At 33.5% G+C, this 16,671-nt stretch overlaps 1 long non-coding RNA gene across 3 annotated transcripts in view; it reads left to right on the top strand.

The window, feature by feature from the left end:
* The first annotated feature begins 3,534 nt into the window (after window positions 1-3,534).
* LOC121095272 overlaps window positions 3,535-16,671 on the top strand; it is a 192,353-nt gene continuing 179,216 nt past the window's right edge. For all 3 annotated transcript variants that reach the window (XR_005830042.1, XR_005830041.1, XR_005830043.1), the window contains exon 1: window positions 3,535-3,688. This is a non-coding gene — a long non-coding RNA (uncharacterized LOC121095272). The remainder of the gene's footprint in view (window positions 3,689-16,671) is intronic.

Below are 16,671 nucleotides of genomic sequence, written 5' to 3' on the forward strand. Positions count from 1 at the left end.
ATTTCCTAGGTAAACCTACTGCAATCCATGTGGATGAATTTTGAAGTTTTGTTGTGACATTATTTTTACAATTTATAATGGGAATATTCGGACACTTAAGAATTATTTGAATATGAAAGAAGAATGAGGGCTTAGTCTAATCTGATTCCTTTCTTGCTTCTTTTTGATCTTTGATACTAATGTTGGCACAGTTACACTAGTGCTAACTTGGATCTTCCAAAGACTGCATAAAATTAGGTTGTGTGGTTGTCATATGGGTAAATATTCCATCTAGACTTTTGGTCTATGGTATGAAGTAATTTTGTGCCATTAATAGTAGCGTTAAATGGAAAGTTGGAGGCTTTTGTTCTCATTATTTTTAATGCTTTTATGCAAATAAAGTATATTTTTTTAAAAAACTTTGTGAGATAACTTTATGTTCATTTTGCATAAAGAAAGGCTAACACAGACTCAGTGCTAGTGCAGTTTAGTATAGCTGGAATACCTACTGTATCTCGCTATAATCCTGCCCTATAGCACTTTATACAATTCCCATTCTGATTGTAGCTTGTGCAAAGATTAATTGAGCTGAACAGATAAAAGAATCAGGATGAAACTATTAACAGTTTTGTAAGGTGTTTTCCAACTTTAAGTTGTTGTAGGTTTTTCTGAAGTCTGTACAATCAGTAGTAGTTTAAAGTAGTTGAAAGATCAGAGCAAAAAGATAAAATTTTAACTATATTTATTATATTTCTGTTTCAGAAAATGTTTCCTTCGCTATGCAAAAATAGCTGTTAAAAATAAGGGAAGTGAAGCAAAGCTCTAGACAACTTCTATTTGCCCATAACATTTGCTGGCAATCAGCAATGGTATCAAGAAGGTCAAGACTTCAAGATTGTTCTACACATCAAACAAAATCACTTCAGAGCTGTGATGGAGTATCAGACATATAGACAGCTACAAATCAAGTAGTACAGACAATTTCTGTCTTATATCACCATCCAAGAGAAACAGAGCTGAAAGTGTACCCACAGGTCAGCTAAGGTAATCAAAGCTCTTCTCTGTTGCTTTTAATCATGACTCCTGCAGTTCAGTCACCTTGTAATGATGATTCAGTTGGTATACTAAACCAGACCTTGTTAATTTTTATTAAGATGTCTTACCCTAACAATTTCTTACAGTATATCCTTTTAAAAACCTTATTGATTTCATTAAACATTTCTGAAAGACAAATAAAATGACAATAAACCAGGCATCCCAGTTTGCTTTACAAATTTTTAATGGACTTAACAATAGCTAGGAAATATCCACCAAGTCGACCCTCTGTGAAGGAGAATGTGATTCTCCATAATTAATCCAAAATGAATTGATTCTGTCTGGAAAATCCAAGAGGACAATTGGATTCTGCAATGTACCATAAAGGTGATTAAAGAGAAGACCTGGTGAACAAAAGTGTATTTTAGTGTGTTTAATTTAGATCTCCTTATCAAAAGCTTTTTGTTGTGCCTTCTATTTTGAGTAGGGAAATTGTTGTAAACTGAGACAAAACTAGATTATAGTTATCATGATATCCCCTCATGCAGATGTGTGCAGATGTGACCTCAAATACAATACAAATAGCTCTAAATTTCTTTTTTGTAAACATTTTCTGAAAGTGCTTTATCCAAAACCATCAAAGTATTTGCAGTTGTTAATTTTGTGTGATAAGACACGTATTTTAATATACTTGTCCCCTGGTATATGAAAGTCTTAAACTTTAAACCCAAACAGAAAATATATTGATACTTTTTAAGGGGGCCACATTCTGGCTTTCTTATTTATGTGGTTTAGGACTCAACACCAATGTAGCTACACTGATTTAATAGCATTATTTGCTTAAGAAACGCTAAAAAGACAAAAACCCTAAAAGTCTCATGTGGCCATTTTGTCATTCAAGAAATGTGGAAACTAAAATATATGAGATTACCTACATGCCATTATGGTTTAAGTGAAGTATCAGTTCAATGCTGGTTGGAATGAATGGAAAAATTCCCAAGGTTTTTCATGGGAGATAAATTAAAATCTTAAGCCGCAAACTAGTTTGGAGTTCTGCATGGGAACCTCTTGTTGCAGACTAGGATGGAGACCTTATGTCACAAATGTTCTATCTGAAGTATGGCATTCTGTTATAAATCTGCTTTCCCCTCCTTTTTTTTTTTTTTTCCTCTTTCTTTTAAAAAATAGTCTTACCGTGTTATTATTTAGAAGTTGTTTGTGGTACGAGCATTTTGAAGTAGTATGATTTTTTGGAAAAATTGATTATTAATTTATTTAATTTTGTTCTGGCAGCTGCATTGAATATATTTTGCTATCTGGGGAACAGAAACAATTAACGATAAGACACAGTCTGCAGTCACTGTACAGGCATAATTGCTGTCAATTTGATTGAAATTTTGCCTGAGAAAAGCTTATCATCAGTTCTTATTTTTTAAAACTAGAAGGAGTAACCTGCATACTATACACTGAAAGTGCTCTTTAATTACAAGTTTTCTCAGAATCAATAAAATTATATTTTATATTTATTTGTGGTGATAGATTTTGAAAAATAATTTTAAAATTAGATGATTTATTTTCATGTGAAATTCTTAAGATATTTCATAAAAGAACTTCATAGTGGAATGAAGCGACTACTTTCCAAGTATTCTACAAGTTCTGATTAAACTCAATTTGGAACAGATTAAGTCTATTTTGCTTATAACAGTCCAGTTTTCTATATTTATAAATTAGGTGCTGCAAACTGAATTCTTAAACTGTGAAGAATTTTAATGACCATATGTTTGGATTTTCTTTTCACACAATTATTATAAAAGTGAAAAAAAAAAAAAGTGAAAAAATTGGAAAAAAATAAGACGGCTATCTTGGATTGTTTCTTTAATATCTTATACTGGATTTTTTCAACAGAATTAACTGTACTCTCTGTTTCAAAACTCTGGCATGTCCAGAGGTCATTTGAAGTATCCAAAGTTATTAAGCAGTAGCCGAATGTAATCATACTCATAGCTTACAAAAATGGCACAAGAAAGATCTTCGTGAAAGTTTCTGTGGTCTTTAATTAAGCCAGTAACCTCTAACAGAAATTTTCTTGCATGCATAAAGTTGATTTGTTGCGTTTGCTTCAAACTCTAGTGTAAATCCTTTTTTCCTTAAAAACAAGCTTATATGAAAATTTTTGTCCCTTGTACTATATTGCTAAAATGTGTGACTTGTTAAAAAATCTTATAAATGTTAAGTGAAATCAGTTACAGCATAATGTACAATGTTATTTGACATTAAAAGGCAAGAGCACAATACTTTTAAATCACTCTTTTTAAGGTTATGTGTTTTTCTCATCCTATGATTTCTAGTAGTAGTCACTAAAATACTAAATGACTTATAGTGCAGTTGCTATGATTGGTAAATTAGTGGAGAGAGGATTTTTTATTTCCAATTTTATTTTTTCTAACTAGATATTGGTCATAAAATAAATACGTTTGTAATCAGTATTCCTTACCTCTTGCATTCGTTTAGCTGCTGGAGGAGTGCTCTGAAAAGCTGAATCTGAACATGGCTGCACAATGAGTGTTCTTGGCAGACGGCACTGAAGTACTAGAACCTAAAGACATACCCCATGATGCCGACGTTTATATTTCAACTGGAGAGACCTTTTAATATCCATTCAAAAAAATAAAAGGTAAATAAAACCACCCCAAAAACCAAAATGAGAACCCCCAGCAAATGGCTTAAGGGGTGCAATTAAAAATGATTTTCACCCTGTCTTTTTGCATGGTTTAACAAAACTAATGTTTACTCATTTACAGCTCAGTAAGAGGATAATGTGCTTAATGAAAGAAAAATCTACTGACAGCCACGTTTATTGCCCTTCATTAGCATTGGTACTTAATTTAATATAGATCTGAATAGACATTAGGGAGCCTGCAGGAGGTTAAATGGTGAAAATGTAAAGAGATTATTGAATTTACTGTTTAGTTTCAGTGACATCAAACAGACATAATTAATTAGGCTTATTCCACTAGCAAAAATATTCCAGAATATAAGATTGGATTAATTAATGTCATTCTTTCAAAATTTTTGAAAGTTTAATACAGCAATAGGTAATATCTACTTTACTATGATTTATTAATTGTAGATTGTTTGGTAAGAACATTATTGATATTTTTCTTCTTTCGTTCTCATTCCTTTACCAAACTAGTAATTATGTTTTATTTTTTTACAAGGGGGAAAAACTATTTCTGAATCCTTTACAGTTTAAATGTGAATGTAAATGTTTCTCTGTCATATTTTACGATCATGAAGTACCTTGTGAGATTTCTGCAGCAAATTTGTGCTAACATTTTATAACATGTAGCTTAAATAGGGTTCAGTATCAAATTCAAGATACCAGTTGGATATTTTATTAAGCTATTAATTCAACTGTCATTTGTGGTAAAGAACTTTTAATTGATATAAACTAATGTATTATAAATATCAAAATTATTATTAGGATAGTGTATATGTAGGTAGGAATCTACAATTCCAGTGTACAATTACAATGAGAAATGCAAATAAGATAAATTGTTTAACATTATGTGAAATATTCCAATTTCTATAATCATGTAGTAGTAAAATGTGTGATATGTTTTTTTAAAGTTAGGGATAGCAAAGAAGAAAGACGAAAGACAAATCGTTCAACTAGTGTGCATATTTTTTATATATGTTGTATACATTTTATATACATACATACATACATACATACATATATATGCACTTTTGGGCATTATTTTTTCTTATTTACTTTCTTTAGAAATAAGCCTTTGGGTTTTTTGTCCAACAGTTTTTAAATAGCATTTGTTATCTTGGGAAGTATTAGGAGATATACATTAGTGTTGAATCTTTCATTCTGAATTTCAAAATAGCGTCTTTCACTAAGTCTTTTACGGATGGATATGACTTGGTACAAATACATTTCAAGAAGATATCTGTATAGTACTCATTACTGGGTATTTGCCTAAGAAAATGCTTACAATATACCACTCTGTGTGCACATAAAAATCTAATATTAATTAGTAGAGCCTTTATGATGTAAGTCCAGTAATTAAAAGTTTGTTTACATATTTATGGCGGTATTAATGAATGAAACTTATTTTAGTAAGCCTGTGTCTTACATAATGAATTTTATATATGCTAAGCTGTTGTTGATAACAGAAAAATTATTCTGAGTACAATACAGGTGATTCAGTCACTAGAACGGCTGTAATGAATGGGCTATATATTTAGTAAAAGGCACAGACCTTTGTGTTTATTCTTGCAAAAGTGTATGATAAAACTGCTATTTGTACTGTATGAATCATTTACACGACTGTATTATTGCAGTATTTTTATGTGTACTGCTCTGATTTGTTACAAGGTGTTCACTGGTACTCTTATTATAGTTTCTCCATGCACACGACTTGAGTGTTATGATAGATTTTCAAATTCATTAAGCGAGTCTTTTTTTCTTTCTCATTTTCCTCTTGCAAGCCAAGTTCAAAACAAAAACTTCTGTGCTTTGTCTGCATATCTTTGGCTGTGTTTCATTGTGACATGCACTGCTGTTCTTTTAGCACCAAAATGTTGGCACACATTACTGAAAATTTCACACCATCTCTTGCTGGATCAGCAAGCTTAACCTACCAAAATCTGGTGTTGTTGAATGGTTTTTGACTGATAATCAATCTTTTTGCTGCTCGACAGTTGTTGCTGGGACACAGAGTAGAGCAGGTGGCAGATGTGCCTTGTCTTTTGAGAAAAGAAAGAGTAGGTGAGCTTGGGCACAGAGTAACATATTGTGTGTCCATTAAAAGGGTAAGTATAACAGGAAAAAGTCACTGCTTTAGGTAGAAAAGCCTCCAATACCAGAAAATAGGCCTTTTTCCACCCCTATTTACAAGTCTACTAGAACTGGAATATAACAGTAGTGTAGAATTCAATATACTAAAAAATCATAACTGATGTTAAAAACATCAGAAATTCTCTGTTTAATGTTGCACAGTACTTTGTTGCTTATATTTTTTTTTATTTCTGCATAGTATGAATGGCAATGTACACATTTAAAAAAACCCCTACAATATACTAAAGATAGGTTTTAGGGATGTATAAAAATATCGAGATAGATGGTACGTATTTTATATTATCTTTCTCTAGCCCAAGACTGAGAAGAGAGCATAGAGTAGTATGACTTGTCCGTATAAACATATTGATTGCTGCATTTGAGTCCTTAATGCATAGACAACAAGGTCAAATGTCAGTAAGAAATCTTTTTTTTTGTATGGTAATGGAAGATCTGTGATATACTGTAAAGCCCTGACCCTGCAGATATGTACAAGTGGTCCCATGGAAAGCAGAGAGACTTCTTACATGTGTAGTTGCACACAAATATTTGCAAGAGGAGTGCCTTTGTGGTAATCTGTATCTCAAGTACTGTATAAATCACAGTCTGTCAGAATTGTAACATCTTGCATATATTTTCATTGCTTCAAGTGGTATAAATACCTGGGTAAAGTACAATTCCCAGTGATGCTGATGTCTTGGTTTATTTGAATTTTTTCACCTTCTCATCTTTCTGACCTTTTAAAATTTAAATTGAGATTCAGATTAAGTGACTAAGGATTGAAACATAAGTTGATAAATTGCATGGTCCAGGATAAAAATTAAAAGCCGTTGCTTCTTTTAATTTAATCCAATATTTATAATAGATACATGTGACATCAGTTATAAGGTGCCATCCCAACAGATGTTTAGAAAACAAAAAAGCATCAAGTCTCAAGCATTTAAAACATATTTTTAGGGAATATTGTGGAACTAGTGTATTGCAGAACTGTGCCAAAGAGTTAATGCTCTGTAGTATGTTGTTCTTCCATGTAATTTGGTGATGATCAATGGTCCTATTTAATAATTGTTCATTGGAAATATATGCAAGACCACATACTTCAGAGTTTCTTTGCAGATACTTATATATTTAGCAGTTACTGAATTGCAGAATATATTGGATGTTCTTATTTAGTCTTTTTAATAGATCGTGTTTCTCCTGTCAGCTTTTATTGTACCCCTACACCTCTTTACAATTGAGTTTCAGATGTCTCCAGTGTACTGAATTTTTTCTGTATTAGTTACCAATTTCTTAAACTATTAGTAATTTCCTTCTATTGAATTGAATTCCAGTGACATTAGGAACGTTGCCCAATAAAATAATCTATTAGCTATTACTCCTTCATAAAAAGTTTGTGTATTTTATCAGTCATGCTATTGTGGAAAGCATGCCTTCTTCTAAACTTCATCCTTCATCCAGTAATTTTTCAGTTTCTGTCTTTGCCACAAGCATACCTTCTTCTAAACTTCATCCTTCATCCAGGAATTTTTCAGTTTCTGTCTTTGCCATTTGCCTTCATTGTGCTTCAGCATTACTAAGTTGGAGGCAAAAGAGTTTTGGCTGGTCAATCAATTGTGGACTTAGACTGCAAGCCAAAACCAGTCACGCTCAGGTCTAATTCACTGTACTACTGAGAGTAACTTCAGTGATTTTTGCAGGAGCCTTCAGACTGGTGAAGCTAAGCATTTCTACAGATATATGACTATACTTACTAGAGCTGTGCTGACTGTAATGGAAACTAAGATGTCTAGCTCACATACAGATAATTTACAAGTAGACGCCTAATTTAGCTGTTCTGATGTTAAACTGAATCACTCCTACAGACAGCATTTTGGCCAAAATGCTATTGTTGATATGCCATGTTCATGTATTTTTTGTAAGTCATACTGACAAGGATTCCCTGCACAGAGCATGGTCCACTTTGCTGATCACATAGGCACTTCATCTGATGAATGCATCTTATTGCGTGGATACAGAGGGTTGTTCATGACCTACCTCCAGCTCTCATTAGGTAGATCACTATAGTAAAAGAACACTAGATGCGGAAACGATTAGTACACAAATGCTCACATTTTTACTACCTAGCCAAAATGTGTATGTTTCCAGTACTGAGTGCTGAAACTAAAACTAAAAATAATAAGATTTTGTGTCTTTGTACTAAACTGTGACAAGGAGGCCACTAGGAAAAGTAATCCATATTTAGTGTTCTTAATGGTGCATTTCAGGTCTGTATTTAAATGAAGAGATAAAGATTTATTTATTTATTTAATAAAATTTAGATATCATGTGAACTACAAAGAAATAATTTACTGAGACAGGTTCCAATTGACAGTACATTTAAATAGTGTGAATTTAAATAGTGTGAATACATTTAAAATAGGACATCTTGTCTACAAAGAGTAAGTGTCAGTGGAATGATGGATTCTTACCGTTCTAACTATTGACTGATTTGGAAATGTTTCAATTCCAAGCAGCATCCTAAATAATATTTTTCTCATTAATGCATAACATTTGAAGTTGTCACTTTTTATTTTTCAGAAAAAATGCATCTGCTCTATGAACTTGAAGTTTATACATTTTATTACAGATTGTCCTGTAATTACTGTATTATATGTTATTATTTCAGTATATTTGTACTGGAATTTTGATTTGAAAATGGAATATGCTATAACAAGTAGTCATAAAATATGCAGAAATGCATATCTCATCATATATTATGAGCTTATCCATCTTGCAGGTAGAAGATCTCAAGCTGCACAACAGAAATTTGTTGTAAGCTATAAAAGTTTCCTCTTGAATTGTCGTATATCAAAGTAGAATTGAACACTTAGAAAATAGCTTGATCATATCCTGAAAAGTTGGAATGACAAAAACCTGTTTTTTGAGAGGAATGCTAGTAAAACCTGGATTATATTTTGTTTTAAGGTTTTCTAACAGAAAATTAATTTTATTCTTTTCCTATGGAAAATTTAGATTCAAATTATTGTTAGAGATCTTACAGCCCTCTCGTATTATGGGTACCCTTTTGAAGTCTGAAATATGCCCATTTCTCAGCTATTTTGGAACTCTTCACAAAATTTAAGCCTACCTTCTAGCCACTCAATGGCATTGAAATCTAGTGGGGTTTATACAGGAATGTAGTGGTAATATCCCACCTTTAATATGCTGTGTCTTTTCCTCCTTTTGATTTATCACTTAGCAAACTCTACGGCTTCCTTTGGCACAAGAAGCAAAGATAGATATAGAGTTCCCCCAAGAGCTTCCACAGCAGGTTTTGATAAATATGTTTCTCTGAACAACATATATGCAGTCTTATTGATGGCACAATAATCATAGCAAACGTATATTGTCAGGCTTTAACTTTCTTGGTTTCAGGCTTCACTCTCCTGTCCATTAGTTATTGGTACTTTGTTAAAGAAATACGAGAAACCTTTGTGGTATACTTGATGATGCTCATTCGTAAAGACATTTTCCTCTATGACAGATTGACCAGATGCTTGATTTCTGAGAGCAACCAATACACTTTATGGAGTGAGAGATGACAATTTAACTACAAGTTATTAAGTGATAATCCAGTGTGATAAAACCTTTACATACACAGCCATAGCCACGCACACATGTACACATCCACATGCACATAAATAAAACCAAGTAAGGCAAATTGGTCAGAGTAGAAAAATCACCAGAAGGAATATTTTTTCAAGAATAGTTTGTTTGGGATTATTTTTTTTTAAATTTATTACAGTTAAAAAGCTGCAATTCAAAATTTACTTAAGCATAAGATTAGTTATACATATGGAATTGTTTAGATAACCAGTAAACACATACTATGATGCTAAACAGAGATGACAACCCTTTATAGATAGCCTTGACTTTTTTGTTGAGGAGAACTGATTTTATGAAAAGGTAGTATCTACTACATCCCATATTTATATAAATACCCTATTTATTACCTTTTTTCTTACAGTTTCTCTTGAACAACTGTTTTTCATATTGTACTCTTGTTTAGGGCAGCAAAGAATGATGCTGTATTAGTTAGGTGTTATTACTGTGTTTTGCGGAGACATGGACTCTGATGCCTTGTGCAGAATCCACTTGAATTTGAAGCGAGAGATACAGCTTCCTTCATAGATTTCTGCATTAGGTCCTCAAGCTATAAAATGTCTGGATATGAAATGCTGTCTTTCTGTATATTTTTATGGTATCTACAGCAGTGGGAACATAATCATGGTAAACAAGTCAGCAATTTGGAAGAAAAAAAAAGAATAATGCTATTTTCTAGACTGGAAAAATATTTTCTAAATGTGGCTTAAAATTGTATCTTGAATAAAAGAACATAGAAACAACAAGGTATAGCCAAAACAATGTAGACTGAATGTGAAAAGTACAGCTCTGTCTAATCAGTAGTTGAACTTAGTCCTAACACCTCCCCAACAGTATCCCAGAAGACAAATGCAGGCTAAATTTTGAGTTATAAGAAGGTTTTGTCCATACCTTTCACATAACAACAGGTAAGGATCTTGGCCTATAGAACCTTTGTCTTAGTTCCTTTATTTGCACTAAGCAGGAGTGTTAAAATGAAAATTTCTTTGAGAAATGCAAAACATCGAGATCCATATCCCCACTAACCTGTAGATTGCAGTAAGATTCTACTTAAAATCACTTATAATTACATCTCTGACCCCTGATGTAAAAAACCACCCTCAAACCAAAATTGATTGCCAGCTGTGTGGAATGGAGAAATTCATCCCAATTCAGAACAAGACAGACAGTCTTCGAACTATTATCATTCTAAAGCCGGTGAACGTTAAGTTCAGGAGAAAAATTTGAGAGAAATGGGGAAGATAAACGTAGAGCACTGGTGACTAAAAGGCATTCTCTCTCTTCTCTCTGCCAAATGGAAGAAAATTGTTTCATTGTAAACCATCAACCTATCAATTGAATTTTGGGCTGAGAGCCAAAAAATTGGAGAGTCTTGACATTTCACCCCGTCTCTATATGTTTTTATCATACTGCATTGTTGCTGCAGTCTCTTCAGGGCTTATCTTATTTATTCTGTTTGGCATTTACACCTGTTTAATTCCCCAAGTAATTTCAGGTTTACTTGAGTGTAAATAAGGGAAGAATTCGCAGGAAATGACATGAACAAATGTTAATTATTACTTTTAAACTGTACCAACACAGAATTTTTGATTTCTGGAAACAATTTTCATTGTCTTCTGGACTGTTTAAGTATAATCATAGGAATTTTTGCTTAATTTTTAATATTGATTGCCTATTTTGTTAGACTAATATTAGCAATTTTTTTGGTAATCATTTACATATTTTCATTGATTTCCCAAATGGAATGTAACTTCATTTTTTTTAAAAGGAAATATAGTATGAATTTTGTAAAGACATTTTTAGATTTCAGATCCCTATTACATGAAATATAGTGAAAAACATTCATCATTCATTGATGAACCTAAACTTTTGTGTTTTGTGAAAAGTATATAAAAACCGTGACCTATTTTCCTGAAGAGTTCATAGAAAAGTTCAGGGCAAGGGGATGAAATATGTTGATTGGCAGAGAAGATGGGATGTTTGTAATTTTAATCAAATTTAGAATTAAGACATACTTCAAATAATATGTCAGACTAGTGTTAGTGGATTTAAAATCTAATGACAAGTGCTGTCATTATTAGTTAAATATAGCCATTGTGCCTGTGGCAATAAATGATGACACTTCAGAACATGCAGAAACAAAAAACTCTCAAGTATTTAAAGAAAAGGGAGTGACTGTAAAGTTAGTTACGCAGGAATGTGACCCGGGTATAATATGTTTCCTAAATACAGCAGCATCTCTAATTTGAACAGAGGACATAACTGAATGCAACATAATGTGTTGTTACTGCTAGTGTTTAAATTTTAGGAAACTTGGGCCTTTCTTCCTATTTCATAAGTGTATACCAGGAAATTTCATATTTATTATATTAATACTTGATTGTATTAATATATAAGAAATATTTCAGATTCCTGTCTCTGTTACAGATCTGTACACTTTAAAATGTATCACTCAATTTTCATAATCTTAAAACATGGGAACCGAGAAAATTATGTCCTGTTTTTAATAGATTAAAATATTTTTTTTCAGATAATAAACTCTGGATTCATGAGGTTATGAAGGTTATTTGAGGTATTAGTTGGTGTTTATTTCTGTCAAGGTGAGGAAAGTGAAAGAAGTTGAGAGAGATGTGTCTGAGTACATATGCATAATATACTATATAGTACACGATATCAATATATTTGTAATACCATATGCTAGTCCCTTTAAAAGGACATTCCTTTTTATTATCATTCAAAGAAATCTTCTTACATCTCTGTATTCTTGTTTCAACAGTGACAGTATAAGGCAATTGTGAATGAAGGGGATAGGTGTTGGGAAACTGAATTTTGAAATAAATTCAATGTAACAGGAAATGCATGTAACAGAAACCTGGGCTCAGATCATGAACAGTATAGTCAGTACTTAGATGTGGAGTGTTAAATGAAAATTTTAGTGCTCTGTGAGGTTATATTTGTTATTCTGCAAGTGACAGTCTTCATTCTTAGCAGTGAACCCCTGTGTCATCATATTAAGAATTTGTTTGCTGGAGAAAGGTATTCCTTGGCATATGAATTGAGCAGTAATTCTGCTATCTTGAGATGATTAAAGATTTACAGCCATTTGAACTAGCAGTAACAGTGTTGCTGTGTGTTTTGGAGGGAGTGTGGTTCTTCTGTTTAGGTGATATATTCTGCTTATCCACAGCTCTCAGTGTAATGCCAATTTGCTGAGTTAATCTTCACTTTCTGTACCAAGTTCTTGACTAGTGTTGCTGATCTTGTGTAAATAATTTCAACAGCTAACATTAAGCATAATACCAAGCATATAATTTAATTTTTGAATGCTATGGTGAATTTTGGCATAAACATTTATGTAAATGATGTGTATAAAAAACCAAGATTAAGATTTGTAAATTTGCAGTATCAAGCACTTAGCATTTACTTAGTGGTTAACAAATTAAGGTACATTATGGTTGGAAGTAGCTTATACAATTATCTGCTACATGGTAGCAGATATACTGAGAATCACAGAATAATTTGTCTTGAAAAGGACCTCTGCAGATCATCTACTCCAATCTTCTCAAATAGGGCTAACTTTCAAGGGAAGACAGGTTGCTTGGGACATTATCCAGTCTAGTTTTGAAAATTTCCCATCTTTTAAAATTCCCCGGCCTCTCTAGGCAACCCATTTAACTGTTTAATTACTGTTTGGGTTTTTTTTTCTCATTACATTTAGTTGAATTTTCCCTTGCTGCAGCTGTGACTGTTTCCTCATGTCCTTTTAATGTCCTCCTTTGAGAAATCTCTTTCTCTGTCTTTCCTATAGCTCTTCTTTAGGTAGTTGAAGATTGTTGTTAGACCTTCTCTCAGCTACCTTCTCTGCAGATCGCTTAACCTCTCTTTTTACATAATGATGCTGTATATTATTCCCACTCTGAAAGTGAGTGAAATCCACCTGTGTTGTAGTAATAGTGGGAGGTCCTTATAAATAGTCTAAGTATTTAAGCAATGCAAGAAGGACTTATATGTCAAACAGCTGGTCTGTTTTTTCTTATTGTAGTTGTTAGTTTAATGGGATATATCCTCTTTCCCTACAAACCTTGGTAATCTACCTTCCATTGTCCGTATCTGCTCTATTTCTATCATATATCCTAATCATGTGAAGACCTCAAAACATTTTTAGCAGGGTTAGAAACTTCCTTCCAGTCTCCCATCAAATCACTTCTGTTATTTTCAGTTATAACACCAGTGTGAAGCATAAGGGAGGTTCAAGAGAAGCAGCATTTACAACAGACACTAAAAAATCCTGAAGAAAGGAATGAAGCTGAAATCTCATCTGATGCCTCTACTTAAATACCTTGTTTAGACATTCCATATGACTGGGATTATAAAATCCTTACCCTAGTTCCAAGTAAGTACTTTTATTATCAATTTTCTTTAAAGTCAGATTGCCATGGCTATTCTTTCTTTCTTCCCCCAGGAATTTTGCATTATTGCTATACAGTCCAATAGCAACAAGAGAGAGGTCTCAGTCCAACCTGCATACTGGAGATTATGAGCACTCTCCTGGGAACTGTGAAATATGAAACAGTTTGTCAGATTGTGAAGATTATAGTATCTGACCTCCTTCTACCCATGAAATATAAACACTTGATCCATTCTATAAATGAGACTTTGCCACCATTCTTCAGGCTGTTTTTTTAAGTGCTCACATCTGTCATTTTACTTTGTCATAAACTTGGTGCTACCAGTGTTTGTCTCTAAACCTAGCATGTCTGAAGCATCCTCTCAATGAGGGAATTTTGCTGTGGAGTTTCCTGGTTTGAGCCCCAAACTGGTAGCTGCCAAACTTCTCAGATCAGATAGGATCACGGTTACTTAAGGATGCACAGCAGCATCAATGTACAGACAATTTCAGGTGGCAAGAGCAATTTGTTATTGAGAATAAGGGAGCACACAGATACTCATGCGCCTGATTTTGTGTCTATACTGCTCTGAAGTGTCAGAAGTATATTCATTACCATGTAGTGCCTGTCCTTTATGCACATAACGGCCTCATTGACATCTTGTTCAGTCAAGGCTGGGAACAAATGGTCATGCTTAGCATTTTTGGCCATGCAGATTCCTAGAGGGCTTATTCCTATTATGCTTGAAGCTTCCTTGAAGGCTTATACTACAGACAACCTTGACCTTCAGAGCAATTCTCCAGCCTGCCTTAAGGGGTACTGTGGATGTAACGTTAAAGGGTGGGCAAAATTTTTCTTTATCACATTCTTTGGCTTAGGCAGCTGCAATCTTCCTAAATTTGCCTTTAGGCATCTACTTGCTCTTATCATTCAATGCCAAGTGATCTATAAGTTTCACCTTATGTCATCTTTCATTATAATCTAAACCAGCTGCCACTTCTCTTCCAAGTACCACTCTGTTCAGGAGGAAACCAAGCTACACTTAGTGTAGTGTACCTAAACCGGAAAATCATCCTCTTGCTGTTATATGCATCCAACTTGTAATACTTGCTTGTATGGGAAATAGCAGATAATATATGTCAAATAACTAAATGAATACCCTACCAAACTAAATCATGGCACAGACTGACTAGATTTGTCAATGCATGTTACAGCCCCTTCTTCCAAAGCTGAACCACATTCTGCAACTTATCTGAAAACATACAATTTTCAAAAATTTCCGAATTACAATCAGTCTATCTCTTTACTCACTGGTGTTGCTTAGTTAAAATTTTAAGATCTGTTTTCCAATGTTAGTAGAGGTGTTTTTTTCAACCAGTAGTTAAACTGGTCTTGCAACCATCTTTCATTAAAAGATCACTGTTTTCCTGTGATCAGAAGTGGAATTAATGGATAAGGCACATGGAAGTGTGATTCAAGATATACTGTTCGTATGAATTCCGGGATGCATGTTCCTCATTACTACAGTCTCATACGACTTGGAACGTTTGTTGATGGAGGGGCTAAGAGATAGTCAGGCCATCCTATGTGCTGAGTGGACAAGCTGTCTTACACAGTCAACCAAAATAATCTTTTTAGACTAACAGTAGTTGTTAACATAAAAAACAATGTCCATAAGAAAAATGTTTTCATAAACTGTTGTGATTCATGAAGTAAAAGGTAACTTTTCTGTGTGGATAAATGGTTGATATTTGATCATGTCCTTTTAGAGAGGAGATTATTCCAAGCTATTTGGAAACGGGATTCTGTATGACTTTTCAGGGGTCCCGTTTCTAAAATGGATTTTGTAAAACTTTCATGCTTTCTAAATTAATAATAAATCAATAATAATAAACCTTTCCCAACTGTTTAATAATAAGAACTGTGAAACACACAGAATTGTTGCCATTCAATGAAGTCTTGTGGATTTCCCAATCTAGCATTGTTATTTAGCTGTGGCAGGTAAGAACTAGTGCTGTTCTCCTATCTGTATCCTACCTGCATTCTAGTTTTAAACATACTATGTGAAAGGCTATTTTGAGCCCAAGAGCCTGCTCAGTACAACTGGTGTTAGCAAAGTTTTTTGATACTGGAACCTGATCAGTGGCAATGGAAAGCAGATTTCTAACAAGTTCATCCCAAGTGCACATGCCAATTGGTTTTCACAGCAACCACAAAATACCGGCCTGACAATTGCACGTGCACATTTGTGCTGTTTAAAAAGTACAGATAAGGCAAAATTCATAAATCCTGGAAGTAACAGGAAGCCCTCTGGAGAAGGGCGCAGGAAAATGAAGCTACATCTGTGTTAACAAGTTATACAGCACCAAAGAAACAGATCTGTGGGATGAAGCAGTTAGTACAAAGGAACTTAATGTCCACAGTTTACACATTTTAAGAGATTTTTCTCTGGGCTAGCACTAGTCTGGGCTGTTGACTTATGGAAGTGCTCTAGGTACACCTCTGGAGTGCATTCATTGCTTTAATTTCATCCAAAGGATATCAGTTCGCATCCTTTGAAAATACTCTGTGATACAAATCAGAGTATATTAAGTGGAAGCTATAAATTTCTCACTTAAAAATTGCAGTCTTTGAATGACGATGCTAATGTGGATGCATCCTTGTAGAAGAAAACAAATCACAATTTTTCAAATGTAAATTTGAAATTCACTTACTTGTTGAGAAGTAACTTTGTTTACAAAATGACCCATACTAGATTAATAGATTTATAAATTCACA

Source organism: Falco naumanni, chromosome 10, assembly GCF_017639655.2.
Source record: "Falco naumanni isolate bFalNau1 chromosome 10, bFalNau1.pat, whole genome shotgun sequence".
In the NCBI taxonomy this organism is placed as follows: Eukaryota; Metazoa; Chordata; class Aves; order Falconiformes; family Falconidae; genus Falco; species Falco naumanni.